Genomic DNA, 14,808 nt, shown 5'->3' on the forward strand with positions numbered 1-14,808 from the left:
TTAATATTAATCAGAGGCAACCTTTCCATTGACACCAGAACCCGTGCGTGTGTTGGCAGGGAGGGGATAACACCGCAGCAGTGACATTTCTTGGGTAGGCAATTTTATTTTATTTTTTATTTTTTTTTGTCTCGCACCTTCCCTTCCCCCCCTTTAATATGGCCTAGAGATACCTTGTACAAACAGAGGAAGGAAGAGGCTGATTAAATAGCAGAGTTGGAGCATAATGAAAGAAAAAGCCCACTGCAAACATGTGCTGATTGTTTTAGACGGGAGGTACCGGGAGGTGGATTTCAGGTGATACCGTGGTGGGCCCTCTCATAATCCTGGCTAAAGGCAGCATTATGGCTTTCAAGCTCAGAGTGAATTTCATCCAGTCCCTGCTGGCAGGGAAAGAGGCTTAGGCAGGGTAGCAAACCTCAGTCCCATCTAGGACCAGAGCAGGACTGGGAGAACCACAAAGCCACACAGCTGCCCTTAGCTAAAAGGGGTCCTTTCCTCATGCCACCACACAAAAGGGGAAACAATTCTGAGCAGCAGCATGGACACAGCTATCTCACCTTCAGGTACTCACCAACACACATACTTGCAGCTCAGGTGGGGCCTGGCTTGAGAGATGAAGCAGAAGATGAAGGTCTCCCATGGTCCTCAGGCCACCTGCAAGACATGCACCTTTACACAGCAGCTGGAAGTGGGCTCACAGGAGCACCCACTGCTTGGGATCTGTACTTAGTGAATCATAGAATAGTTTGGGTTGGAAGGGACCTTTAAAGGTCATCCAAGCATAAGCTTTGCAGGGTGAGGAGAGCTGTCTGTGGGAGAAGCCATCCAATCCGTAGGGAATGGAGGCAACCACGTTCCCCTCCTTACCCTGGGGGAGCAGGAGCACTTCTCTACAGCTGGGAGGATGATCACTGAACACAGGCAAGACCCAGGGCAAGTAGGACCTGCAGGCTTCCTTTGCTGCCCAGTTGTTGATTTTCTAGCTTTCCTCGTCCTAATGGCCAAGAGACTGCAGGGAGATTTGTATGAGAGAAGCCCCTGTTTCTCAGCTGAGTGCAACTTCTCTCTCTCTGTCTCTTAAAACAAATAGATTTTCATTGAAATCAACATATCTTTCTGAATTGAATAGGTTTTCATGGGGACAATAAATTTCTTCAAAACAATGCATTTTTATTACAACATATTTTTGTTCAAACCAATACTTTTTGACAACCAGATATTAATGACCAGGCCAAAGCCATAAATTTGCCTCAAACTATGTGTTTACTCATGGAAGGAAATAATTTTTCTCATACAAATACCTTTTTATTTGAATCAATCCTCTTTTTTTTTTTTCCACCCCCAAAAATCAGATATACTTCTGGGAGGGAAGCAGGAAAGCTGTGTACCCAGGAAAGCCCCTTCACTTCAAGAGGGATCAAGTGCTTATGAGGACTCTCTCACTCCCACACTCCCAAGCCCAGAAGCTCCACAGGTCACTTCTAGCTTAAAAATAAACTGTTTTTCCCCTTGCCAACATACCCAAACCATCACCTGGCTTCTGGCAGGTCTTACAGGAACAGAGATTATGTCTTGCTCCCCCTGCTTTGCTGCTTGCTGTTTAAAATTGTGTTTGCAGAACCTAGTTCAGAAATCCTTCCCTGCACTTTTCTCTGCACTGTGGCTTATCCCAGAAATTGCCAAATCCAACATGGGACTAATGTGTCCTGTTGCAGAGCCTTGGGGTCAGTGGTGCTACAGGACCCCTGGTTCTCCCCAGCACCCCTAGCATGGTCTTCCCCAGGGAGCTGGGCAGGGAAGAGCAGGTCTCAGCCTCTCTGCTGGATAAACCACACAGGGAATGCCCTGTCATGCATCCCAGGGGGTCTCAGACTTCACCCCAAATGCAGTTTGCTTGGCCCTGGGAGTGATCCTGGGATGGGGGACAGCACAGGTGGAGGTTGTCCAGAGAAACTGCACACAGTGTAATGCAGAAAATGGGATTGCTAAAGGATGAGGGTGGCTTGAAGCTGAGAAGGAGGGCAGCCAGGGCAGAGGTCCCAGCACAGGTCAGAGATGCTCAGGCAGGGCAGCTCAAGCTGGATGCACCATCTCCATCACCTTTGCGGAAGAACTGAGTTGCTCTTGGTTTGGGGAGTCACTTTCATCTGAGGTAGCTGCTTCAAGCCCCTGAGGATACACACAGAGGGGACACCCACGTGCCTGTTAAGTCCTGCATCTTTCCTTGCAAGCCATCTCTCAAACCTCCCTGGAGCCTACATGATGGACCTGAGCCTCCCAGCACACCGGAGATGCCGGTCCTGCACATCTCCAGCCCTGTCCTTAGGTGGCCTGAGCCCCACAGAGCACAGCCCTCACCCAAAGACATCAAAACAATTTCAACCAGAGAGATGCAGCTACAGCAGCATGGGCTGAGAGGTGCAGGAGGAACAGGGACAAGGGGTTGGCATAAGGGCCGAGTTTGCTGGAATTGCAAAGGTTTTGGCTGCTATTTCTGCTGCTGATTCAAAGCCAAAGCAGAAGTAAACCCCTTATCTCCTCTAGACCCCGTTTCCCCAGCTGAGCATCCATACCAGACACAGCCTCCCACTTCAGCAGCTGCCCACGCTCTCACACACCTGAGCCCTAATCAAGAAAAATAATTTTTTGGTAGCAAATAGCTGCATTCAACTGCTTCAAGCCACATTTCCAAGCTTAGGCCTGAGTCAGAGCCTGGGGATCCCAGGCACTACGAACATCAGGGGCTGACAAGGGTTCATTTCCCGTGGCCCCCGTTGGCCACTCTTTGTTGAGCTTCCCCAGTCCATGTAAACATGCTAATTGCTTGGGCTCAGCACAGGGCTGGATGCCGCGCTGTTTGTTTTCCATTGAATAGGATTAGGGATTCTGACACCAATGATTAATCGCCGTGCTGCAGACGGCTGACGAGCCCAGGGAAGGCGTCCTCTCCGAGCGGAGAGCGCGCACAATCTCTGCCAAGCAGCTGCCACTGACTTCTATCTAACCCTCTGCATCTTGCCCTTTATCTTCCCACTTCTCCAAAAATGTCTTGCATGCACCAAGGCAACCCCAGGCTCCCAGGGAGCAGGGGGAGAGGGGGCCTGGGCATCCCCAGGAGTGGTGAGCTGCCCTCCTCTCAGCCGCCACGATGCCCCATTCTCTGTGCCACTTCTACACGGGTTCATCCCTGCGTCCCACGTTGCCAAGACCCTCCTAACATGCTGCAACACCTCGGCCAGCCCTTGTCAGACTTCATATCAACAGCCAGGGAGATTCACACAATTTTTCCACCTCCCATCACCCAGGTGTCAGGGCACGGTAACATCGCACAACGGCCAGGTCCCTTCACCAAGCTCTGTAAGGCCAGCGAATGCCTCACCACTGTTAGAGCCCATGGACTGATGCCTGTGTGGAGGACCCAAGCCCCCAGGATGGGACAGGCAAGGCAGCCCCATTCACAGTGTGAAACAACAACCCCTCAATGTTCTGTACTCACAGGTACGTAGGGTCACGATGGGGGGACCCACACTGTGCAGGCAGCCAGAGGCTCCCACTTCCCAGATGTAGGAGCTGGATGTGCTATGTTCCTGCAGCACCAAGCTGTCCTGTGCACACCAGCAGCCTGTCTCTACAAACACAAAGAGGGCATCAGTGAGGCCACCCATTCCAAGAGGGATCACGTTCAGGCACCGAGGTCTGAAGGAGCTGTGTTCCACGCTGCAGCTCCCAGTCAGTTCTCTGGGCTGCTGCTACCCTCCCAAATACAACCCTCTGCTCACCACCCCAGCTGCTCCTATTGCTGCAGCCCTTTCTCTCCCACACAGCACCCAGGTAGCCCTTTGCCAGCACTAATGCACCCATCTTTAACACTCTCCCTGCACATGGCGCTGCTAACTTTCCCACAGACAGGGATAGAAGCGCCCTGCAATGGGCACAGGCCACCCAGCACTAGCTGCCAGGCACCTTCAAAGTCCAAAGGATCTCCAGGAACCTGAGCAAAGCACAGAAAAGCAGTGGGAGTGCCAAATGCCTTTGCCACCTCTAGCCTCTGCTCGTGGCTGCAGAAACACTTCTGTGCTCCTGCTTCGCCCAGCAGCAGTCGAAGGGCTGGTACGAAAGGGGTGGGAGCGGAGGAAGACTGGAGAAAGCAGCCTTGCAGGAGGCATAGCATGCCCTCAAAAAGTTGCAACCTTTGAGATTACCTCTTCTCCTGACCTTGCAGAAGGAGCGCTGGAGGCAAATCCACCCATCTCTGCTGGTGCCTTGTGCGACATACTGTCACTCAGACAAGCGACGTTCTTAATGGGTTTGTGGGAAAGGCCTGGCCTGCCTTTCCATCTGTACCTTCTGCCGGCTCCCCTCTCCAGCACTGCCTCCCCATACGACATTCCCTTGAATTATTTAGACTGGTAAATCTTCCTGCATCTCACATCTTTAGTCCATCTGTTAGCCAGGGCTTTGCCTTTATAGGAACTGTCCTTTATGCATGCCGGCATCTGTCAACAGTACACTTGCCTCTTTTATTCATGATCTTCCGTGGGAGATGGTACAAGCTGCAGAAATGCCTCATTTCTGGTATGCATTTCATTTTAATGGAAGATTACATGACTGGGGCCCATTTTATTACTTCTTGCCCTGCACATTCATCCATCACGAGCCCCATTTGCTGAGCCTGCATTGGGACGGCAGCCATCAGCCTGCTCATGTTGGATTCCTCCCGTGCCACTGTCTCCCCCCCTTCGGGATGGGGAGGAAACGCATTGCGTTTGGGGAGGGGAAGGTTAGCAAGGGGGAAGCAATCCGCCGCGGGGCTCAGAGTTAAGCCAGAGCGGTGGCTAAAGCCAAGCTTTTCTGGGAAACAGGCCTGGGAATCCAACCAGTCTCATCCCGGCGCGTGTCCCCTGCACCCCCGCGTTCACCCTCACGCGGTCGCTTTCCAACCCAACCCACCGAAGGGTGTTGGGGTGCAGCTGTCCAGTACACCAGGGGATCTTTGAGAGACTCCACAGCCCCAAATAATCACACACACACACACACACACACACGCTCCTTGGCTCCCTCCCTCCAGCGATCCATGATTCCCTACGCATCCCGCTCCTACCTTGCGCGTGCACACACACACACAAACGCTGCACACACAGCACCAGGAGCGGTATAAATAAAAATCAATGAGAACCAGCAGTGGTAATTAAACTGCCGGTGGTATTTGCAGCCTCTCTCTCTCTCTCTCCTGTAAGGAAGGTTGCATGCAATTAGTAAAAACATTTCGGACTGGGAACAGTGCCAGTTTGCTCTGTCCTTTCTTTCAACTCCCACAGAAACCCGAGGACCCCTGATTATCCTCCGGACTGCAAAAATAAAACCCCAGTAAAAACATTCCACTTCTATGTTGTGGCTCTCTGAATTCAGGGTTTACTGTGACTGGAGGCAGCAAGAGGGGTCAGAAGGGCCAGAGATGGAGGTGGCCTCCTCAGAGACGTGAGGACCTTCCCCAGCCCACAGTCCTCAGGCAGCACGAGACACAGGTGGCCATTTTAACCCAGAAAACAGTATCTGTCCTGAAAAGTCCCAGTCACAAGACATTTTCTCAAGGACAACTGCTTCACCATCTTGTTCGAGTGAGAAGATTGCACAGTTGCTACTAAAGACAGGCTCTGAAAACAGGTTAGGGCAACCCTGGTGTCTTGATTGAGGACTGAATAACATTTCTAGTTTAACTTGCTTAGGAAATTGGTCTAAGATGAAGTAACGTGAGCCAGTCCTCAGCTGAGAATCCAAGTCAGCCCTTGGTGGGCTTCAAAGCATGGAAAACCTGAACAACAATCATCCAAAGCATGGAAAACCTGAACCATAGTCATCAGTGTTGGCTAGGATGCTAATTCTAGCTGGGGAAGAAAAAAGAGCAGCTTTTGGATGACAAGGAGCCCTATGGAAAAGCCAGTATTCTTGTGCAACCTACAATATTAGTACATAGTAAAAAAAATAGGAAAAAAATTGCCATAAATAACGTGCTAACTACCAGAGTGGAAATTCAGGGGGAGAGAGCCCAGACATTCCTGGAGAAGAAATACGTAAGGCAACTGTCTCCAAACCAAATGGGAGCTGGAAGAGGCCGAGCAGTTCCCGCAGACAGGGAATGGGCCCTCGCCAGTAGCCTCTCCTACGCACACGCGCGGTGCTTCGGAGTCGGTGGGGAAACCTGCGAGGGAGAGCTACTCACCCAGCAGCCAGGAGGAAGAAGTACCACGTGTGTCCCATATGGCAAGAAAAACCAGCAAGAGTTTGGGCAAGCAGCTACAGCAGAGACTAAGGGAAGCAGAAAAAAAATGTGCCAATACGTTTCATCAGGTTGCTTAGCTAAGTGGTCACTGTAACTTTAATCTAATATTCAAAATAACCCAAACTCCACCCCTGTTTCACATCCAGTACCCTCCTCTGGTAGAGACTCTCCATATCGTAACTAGTCCACCCTGATGGCATAACTCAGCAATTTCCTTTCAGGAATCAATGAGAACAAATGAAAATTTAATACATTCTCCAGACAACCCAACTCCCTTCTCTCCCCCATGGTAAATAAATAATGTGCTAGTCAAATGATGGATGGAGTGCTCGGAGATCAGTGGCCGAGTGCTATTAGGGGCTGGGGAGGTCGGGGAAGTAGAGATGTGGTCTAGCACAGGATGAGGTGGTGGCTGTGGGTGATTTGAGCACATAAAGAAGCCGGGAGCGAGACAGGAGGCACAGGGAGGTTCATAGTTGGTGCAAGAAGGGGGCACGGAGGAGGCTGGGCTGTCTTGTTACGGCTTGCTGCATGGGGGTTATTTGGTTTCTCCATCACAGACACAAATAGATCCAAAGCCTGGTGCTGTCGATGAGAAAAAAAACAGGCAAAATTCCTTTTGCATTCAACCAGGTTTGAATCAGGAGATTTCGCTGGATGAGGATGTGAGATTTTGGCCTGTTCTAGCAGCAAGCTGATGGAGGAGGCAGAGAATGGTCTGAGGGACCTTCAGCCAGCACAGGAGAGGGACAACCAACTGCAGATGTGCCACAAGTCTGTCGGAGCAAATGGAAAAGGTGTGGAAAAGTGGAGCTGAAGAACTAGGGAAGGAAGACCTGACTGCACCATCAGCTGGACAGGAAAGAGCCAAAGTTCCTCGCTTGCTCCCCAGCCTGGGTGACCTGTATCCTGGGACACATGCTTGTCTAGGAATTATATTTCACCTCCAATGAAATAAGGAGGTTTGCCTTTTTCCTTTTGTCTGTGAGATGTGTCCCTTGGGCTCCCCAGGACACAGCCAGGCGGAGTCAAGGCAGGGCTCTTGGAGATGAGGCTGGAATGTGCTAGCAGGACCTGCTGGAGAAACAACTATCAACCTGAAGCTCACAAAGCATATGGTGGACAGGACAGATGGTGACCACCAGGAGCATTAATCTGGGTCAGATCTCCACATCTTCACCAGGACAGGCAATTGCATCCATTGACTTGTGTTAATCCATACCTTCAAACCCGAGTTTGGGGCTCAGGTCTAGGAGCTTGAGGGAGTACTGCTGGCCCCAATTCTTGCTGCAAGACACCGAACACACACAGCATCTGTGCCTCCCAGAGACTGGGTCCCGGCTGGTACGTGTGGTCCTGATCACATCCTCCTCTCCCGCACCAGGCAGCTCTGGTTTTTGATCCCGTTGAACTTCAGGATGCACAAACAGCAGTGCCTGTTCCGCCGGGTCCCACAGCTGTGCTTATCAGCTGAGCCGACTGTGTACCTCCTTATCTCCGGGGAGAGCCTCTGTGTAAATATTGCTGTAAATTCTTTGGCTTCCCTTCCAAATAGCACTGCTCTTTAATGCCTTCCTTGTAAGACCTGCTTGCCCTACCCCAAGCCATTAGCTGTAACAGGACGTTAATAAGGAGGGGCTTTGGTATCTCTCAGGGATGTTGACCTCTTTCACTAGAAGCAAGGCACCCATTACAGAGCAATGATAAATCACAAGCCTTCCACTCCTTCCCCAGCAGGCACTTCTTTGCATGCATAAACACACACGAGAGGCGCACACGCTCCCTGCATTAACTCTGGCAACACCCAAAAGCTCTGCCAAGCCAACACATGTGGGACCTGGGGCCTCTCCAGTTCATCCCCACCAGGTGTCCCTCACCTCCATGCATCCTTATAGCATAGGGCACCCTCCAGCCTATGGGTCCCAGTGTGGCCTTCATGCCTTTTGTGAGGGTCTTGGCTGCATCCACATGTAGCTCCAAGATCAGTGAGCCAGAGTGTCAACTCTTGAAAACATGATGCTGTCAGAGACACCATGGATGTTGGCACAGGGCCAGGTGGACACCCCATGGACCAGGGAAGGACAAAGATCACCAGTGTGCTTCCTCAGGGTGGGACAGCACCTTCCCATCTCCTCCCCAGCCGGGCTGTCTGCTCCAAGCTCTGTGGGACAGAGCACAGACTCTACTCAAAGCTTTCCTAAGCAGGCAGCATTTCTCCAGACAGCTCCTTTTACACTATAATAAGGAGCTATTGTGTTTAATGTTGAATGCAAGCATTGCCAATTGAGATGAACCATTGGAGAAGACATAGCAGACCCCATAACACAGGTATAAACCCGCACAGGGAGTGGGACACACTAACCTCTGGATGTCAGCAGGGTTGGGCTGCCACCATACCTGTCCCCAAGCTCATAGAATCATAGGATATTCTTGGTTGGAAGAGACCCTCATGGATCAGCGAAGTCCAGCTCCTGACCCTGCACAGAAACACCTCCAGAATCACAAGCTCTGCTCTCTTTGAGCCACCTTCAAACTCACAACTACAGACCAGCAAAGAGACTTACAGATATCAGGCCTCCAGAAATTTTCCTGACATTCTTTAACACATGTTTTTTCCACCGTGACAATCAGTTCTTAAAAACCTTCTTCAGTTCCCCTATTTATTTTTTTCTTTTGACATAAAATCAAAAATACACTTGGAGACCTTGCCAGCTTGAGCCTTCAGATTCAAACTTCAATAGCTGACAACTGTGTTGTTTTCACCATTGCTATTTAAGCAAGGGGGTGGGGGAAGCACCAAAAGCAAGAAATTTGGCTGAATATTGACATGTTCTGAGAAAAATTCTGCTCTGGCAGAGAAGGAAAAGAAACCAGTGTCTGTTTAACAGAGAATTGCATTTGACAGAAAACTACTGACGGGGTCTAACAAGCGGGCTTGGACCTGTTAGAGAAGGAGTGTGGGTTTCCTCACCCATCCCACAGCCCACTTGGAGCGCAGGAGTGTTGCGTCCAGCTGGTCACTGCCTGCATTAACAGCCGGTTTGCTCTCAGCCCTCCGTGGTGGAGCTGGAGAGCCTCTGAGCCACGCACATCCTCGCCCAGGGTCGTGCTCCCGCGCAGCAGTTCGAGCCGGGGAATGGAGCATCTTCCCGGCATGCCCTCCTCCGTGCTCGTAAACAGCCGCCTCCTCTCAGCCGTCTCTGCTCATCCTTTAATTACATCAAGGGAAGATTTCTGCTGAGTCCAGCACAAAGCTGGATGCTTGGCAGCGCAGGGAGAAGTGGGTGCTCCTCCTGGTCCTGGCCCTGCTCGCCCCGTCCTGATGCTCTGCCTCAGTTTCCCTTGTTTGACAACAGTGCTCCTTGCCTTCACACACTGTTACTATCACCTGCTTGGAGTTAATACTAAATACTAACCCACCCTCACAGCTTTTTTTTTTTTTTTTTTACTTAATTTGGACAAACAAATTAAAAACCTCCAAACCACCATCGGCCGATTCAGAGCGACAAGTCTGGTCAGTGAGGATTTTGAAGATTGAAGGGTTGGATCCAAACTGCCGGGGATGGGATGGAGAAATCCCCTTCATTCCTGCCCTGTGTCCAAGCACAGCTGTTTCCTCTGCTGTTGCTCTACGTCGGACTCCGGCTGCTGCATTTAAAACTTCCTCGCTTTTCAGTGCTCACCTCCTTCCTGGCAGCTCAAGGGCTTTCGCTCCCTGGGGCTGTCATTAATCGGTAGTGATCAGAGGTCGGCTATAACCCTTTCACAGCAGCCTCTTGACTTCACTCTCACCCTGGGGGATGCACTCAGGGACAGAGCAAGAAGCATGTTGAAATATGGCTTTTTTTTTTTTTCCCCTCCCTTACTGTAAAGCCCTCGCTGTCATCAGAGCAAGGAGCCGTTCACTTATGACACAAAGCCAGGAAATCAGGGTGCTCTTACTCCAGACTCTGCAGCTGGTTAATGACCTTGGGCAAAGGGCTCCATTTCTCTGCCTTAGTTTTCAGTGATACTTTAAAAAAAAAAAAAAAATGGGTGAAGAGAGGGATTGTATTTCTAATAAGGGTACTGGCTACAAAGATGAGACCTTAAGGGCAAACCCTGGCTGTGACACCAGTAGCAAGCCATGTCACCAGCTCTTGGCAGCAGGGATGGTTTCCAAGCAAGGTCTTTTCCAACCTAAATGATTCTATGATGGGAAGGCACAGGCTGATGATGAGAGCCAGGCTAAATAAGGCTCACCAGCCCTGCACCGAGCACGGTGGTCACTGAACTGCTCCACAAACAGGGTGGGGGGTGACAATGGGAATTCACCGTGGGATCGAGCTCCATCTAACTCACTTTTTAAAGGAGCACACACATGCAGTGTGTGCAGATCATAACAGCCTTTGTGTAGTCCAAGCAGCCCTATGAGGGCAAAGGCAAATCCAGCTGTATGCTGCTGTGAATGAGCAGCCTGGTATGGAGGGATCAGCTGCTGCCCAGAGGCAAGGACCCCCCTGCTCTCAGCCTGCAGCTGCCTCACCATGAAACCTGTTTGCTCCCAGGACATTTCCATTCACTGTCCCACCTGGAGCAATTTTGCAGAGGAACAAAGCAACAAGACCCGGGCTTCAGCTGGGCACTAATGCCATATAAACAACCACAGAGCCATCAGAAGTGCAAATCCACTGTGCTCTTCTACATGATAACACCCTTATAAAGGGATAGCTCGTTTGGCAGGTTATTCCCAGCCAGGATGAGGGGAAATGATAAGGACATCGGCTTTTCTAACCCTCATAGGTAAATTGATGGGGGGTGGATTCCACACGAGCCCATAAAATTAAGACCTACAGATCAATCTTTCCTAACCTATTTTCCTGCAATTGCCTGGCAGGCAAAAATATGCAGAAGTGATGATGAGGTGTATCCAATCTTCTGCTAGAGGGAGACGGGTTTCCATTCAAGGCCAAGACTTTGAGATGTCCATAAAGGCAAGCCTCCAGCCTAGTGTGAAAGAGAGCCTTTAACATCTCGTTACACAGAGTGGTAAATCATCCCACGGTAAGTCATCAATTCTTCTCGCCTGTCTGCTGAACTGGACAAGATGGCTGAGAGGACCTGGAAGGGAGGACCACACTGGGAAGGATGGGAAAAAGAAGCTGGCAGTGAGACATCGTGGCCCCACAAAGCTGGCTGCTGCCAGGTCACAGCATGAGGGTGCTGCAAGAGCATCCTCCATCCAAGAAAGTGGTGACACACAGCTGAAGGATCTGACTGTCATACAACAGATGTGTTGTCACCTATCTACATGTTCAGCTGCCCAGCCAGAACCTTAGTGGATAAAAATTAGAAGGTTTTAGCCCAAACCTATGGAAAACCGGACGTTTGCCAGGAGCTTTGTTCCTCCTGGATGCTTAAAATGGCACTATTGAGAGGGAGGCAACACCATTTCTACTGCATGGCGACTGAAACTGCAGATAAATCTGGGCCCTGGTAACAGAGCTGGGAAATTACGTCCTGAGATACATGGAAGTTTTAAATCCATTTTATCTGGACACCTCTGAGTGCTGCTGCAGGCAGCAGGGGAGCTCACAAACAGGGTTAGTAGTGGGTGGGAATGCCACTTGAGCCAAGCACAAGGGCCTCAAATATGAATTTGTACCAGGGACAAGTTCACATTGGCTTCAAGAAAATATCAGGCATGGTACCTGCCAGAGCCAGGGATCCTCTCCAAGAGATAGGGAAGGCCTCAGCATGCAGTTAAGCAGAAAACTTCTTCTAGAGGTGTTAATGCTGTAAATAAATTAAATCACATGCCACTGACGGCCGGGAAGTTTAGGGAGAGAGGCAGGGATCAAGTGGCATAGGCACGACACGGGGCAGAGCCAGGATGGCTCTGGATCCTGGAAGGCTTGCCTTCTCCATCCATCACCTTCTCTTTTCCCCATTCCTGCAATCACAGCAGGAAAAGGAGGGACTGTGACAGGTAGCAGAAGGGGTGAGGGCCAGACAGAAGGGCCCTGGGAGGGGGATAAGAAAAAGGCCAGAGGGTGCAAAAGTGGACAAGTAGTAAGCAAAGGGTGCTAGGACTTGCTGGGAAAGGGAGGCTGGTTGCAAACCACACCTGGAAAGCCAGATCAGCCCACATTGTCTTACCACTCACAAAACTTTTCCATGAATATGTACTCCCAGTTGCTGAAGTCAGAGGCTATAGGTTGTGGGAAGGATCCACACAGATTTCAAAGGTTTCTTGGCTATAGCTCTGCTCCACAATCCCTACTTTGTTGGTAGGAAGAATTACAAAAGCCAAAGGCTGCTGCATATTCTTTCCTAGCAGTAAGCAAGTATCCATCCATCTGTAAATATCTGGGAGCTCAGAACTAGCTGTACTTCGCCAAAAGAGGACAAAAAATTACATGATTTTATGAAAAACAAGTTCATTTATACTGAGATCCTTCTGGGAATCACTTGAACTGGTTTCCCCAGGAAGCTCTTGCTTGGGTTAACTCCTATTGAGATGAGACCTTCAGTGAGCAAGGGCCACTGGGACCCAAACAAACAGAACTGCAAAAATGCCACTCCCCACCAGCCAAAATTTGGGCTCTTTAATAAACAGTTGCTATTCTGGCCACATCAAGTCCACTTACCTTTCTGGCCTGAAGACATGACTTGAGTAGGTCACCTCATGGAGAACACTTTATGGACTGGCCACCAAATTCCGGAGGATGAGACAGCGCCCGGATCAATTTTGAACTTGGAGGGGGATTTCAACCTCAAAGCCACATGTTTGGGCCACCTCTCCTGCTCACACTAGTACCAGTTGCTTGGTCCTGGAAAGTTAGACCCACTCTGTGTCAGAGCCCAGCTTTCCAGAGCCAGGTTTGAACAGTTCGGTCCCTGGAGCCTCGCCTGAGCTGTCAACGGAGTGAGGGGGAAGGAGAAATGTACTGTCAGGAAATGTAATCTCTGAAAAGTGCAGAAATCCAACTGTGGGAGGATTTACAGGAGTTCAAAACTAAGGGACGCCAGGAAAGACAGCTAAATAAACACATAGATCATGCATCTTGAAAGCTGATGTCAAGATCGTAAAAAATCAACTCGGTTATAGGAGCAGACAGGTGGCGATTGGTGCAACCCCTACGCATCGTGTCCTGGAGCCTTTGGCTGGCCCTGTCCACTGGAAAGAGCACCCAGCAGATGTTTTCCTGATTATAAATGCTGTATAATTTATAATCCACAGCTTTGCACTTAAAACGATCCCGGAGCTGTGGGGAGGCTGAGGGGTAGAGAGGCCAAATCCCTCCCATCCATTAATGCAACCAGTCCCCATCACTTCCCAGTGACACAGAGAACAGATTGTGCCCATGGCATGTTAGAGACTGGGTGCTCCTAGCAACAGGTATGGGGGACCTCAGAGCATTAGTTTCATGCCATGGAGTTACCTGCTTTCAAATCCTGCTCCAGAGGCACGAGGAATATCCACCATGCAATGGCAGCAGAGGTGTGTTGCTCTTAGGAAGAAAAATCCCTCGCGGTGCCAGGCCCTGCTAAGGGCAATCACAAGCTCTTTTCATCCTTTCCTCTCTCTTCAGAAGTTGACTGAGCCTTGCCAAAGTGTCCATGAGAGGTTTGCAAGTGTAATGGCTCATGTCACTCGGAATTCAGAGAGCAGCACCTTGAAATGGAAAATCCAGCACCTCTTCCCCCTTTAGAAAAATCATATATAGGGGCCCATGAGGGAAAACAATGAACTATAAGAGTGTTCTGAAAATCTCTCCTTATCTTGGCACAAAACACTTCTCTGGGCTTTGCTAGCAAAGGAAATTCAGTACCTTGAATGCCTGGTTTCAGAGACAATAAACAGACCTGCTCCTGGCCAGCTGAAATTGCTCCAGCAATCCCAATGGCCTGATGTTCCTTGGCAAATCCTGATGCCTCCCCTTCACCAGTGGCTGATGCCATGTGCCCTGGGCTGGTCACACAGAGTCTTTTCCCCCACTGTCACTTTGCAGAACCACAGGACATGCTCCCTGCTGGGACGTGGAGGAGCACGGCTCGATGGAGGGATGTCCATCCAAGAGCCAGAAGACCTGATGGGGTCTTGCCCAGAGCTGCCTCAGGTGGTTTCAGGCTCGTGTGTGAGCAAGACGGCTGTCTTTGGGCAAAACCAGGTAGCTCTCAAGTTACAAAGTGCTACTGGAGCTGAGCTGATAAACCCACCGTGGGCCAGGACTCCCCAGCTTAACTCCCTGCTAGCCCCACGCTCCCTGCTCACGTGCCCACATGAGGGAAAAAGTGAAGTAGATGCAGACAGCACGTCCTGGCTTGCAACACTGACCTTCCCAAAGGAATTCCCACTGAGGCTGGGAATGATACTGAAAACATGCTGAGGGCAAGGAAAGGGCTGTCTGCTCAGGCGGGGCTCAGCCCGAGCCCCCCAGCCGGGCAGCCCTGCTGCAGGCAGCCCAAGCCAGCAGTCTCTGACCCCCCTCTAGTGGCTATAAAACATAGCCAAGTTCACGAACCCGCTGCCAAAGCCGCCA

General features: G+C 50.5%; 1 long non-coding RNA gene across 1 annotated transcript in view; it reads right to left on the reverse strand.

The window, feature by feature from the left end:
- Nucleotides 1–603: 603 nt before the first annotated feature.
- LOC127479956 (uncharacterized) overlaps nucleotides 604–14,808 on the reverse strand; it is a 31,642-nt gene continuing 17,437 nt past the window's right edge. Inside the window, exon 3 of the long non-coding RNA XR_007907734.1 lies at nucleotides 604–657. This is a non-coding gene — a long non-coding RNA (uncharacterized LOC127479956). The remainder of the gene's footprint in view (nucleotides 658–14,808) is intronic.

The sequence above is a fragment of the Manacus candei genome, unplaced genomic scaffold (genome assembly GCF_025592945.1).
Source record: "Manacus candei isolate 608988 ecotype Guabito, Panama unplaced genomic scaffold, ASM2559294v1 h1tg000005l, whole genome shotgun sequence".
Taxonomy (NCBI): domain Eukaryota; kingdom Metazoa; phylum Chordata; class Aves; order Passeriformes; family Pipridae; genus Manacus; species Manacus candei.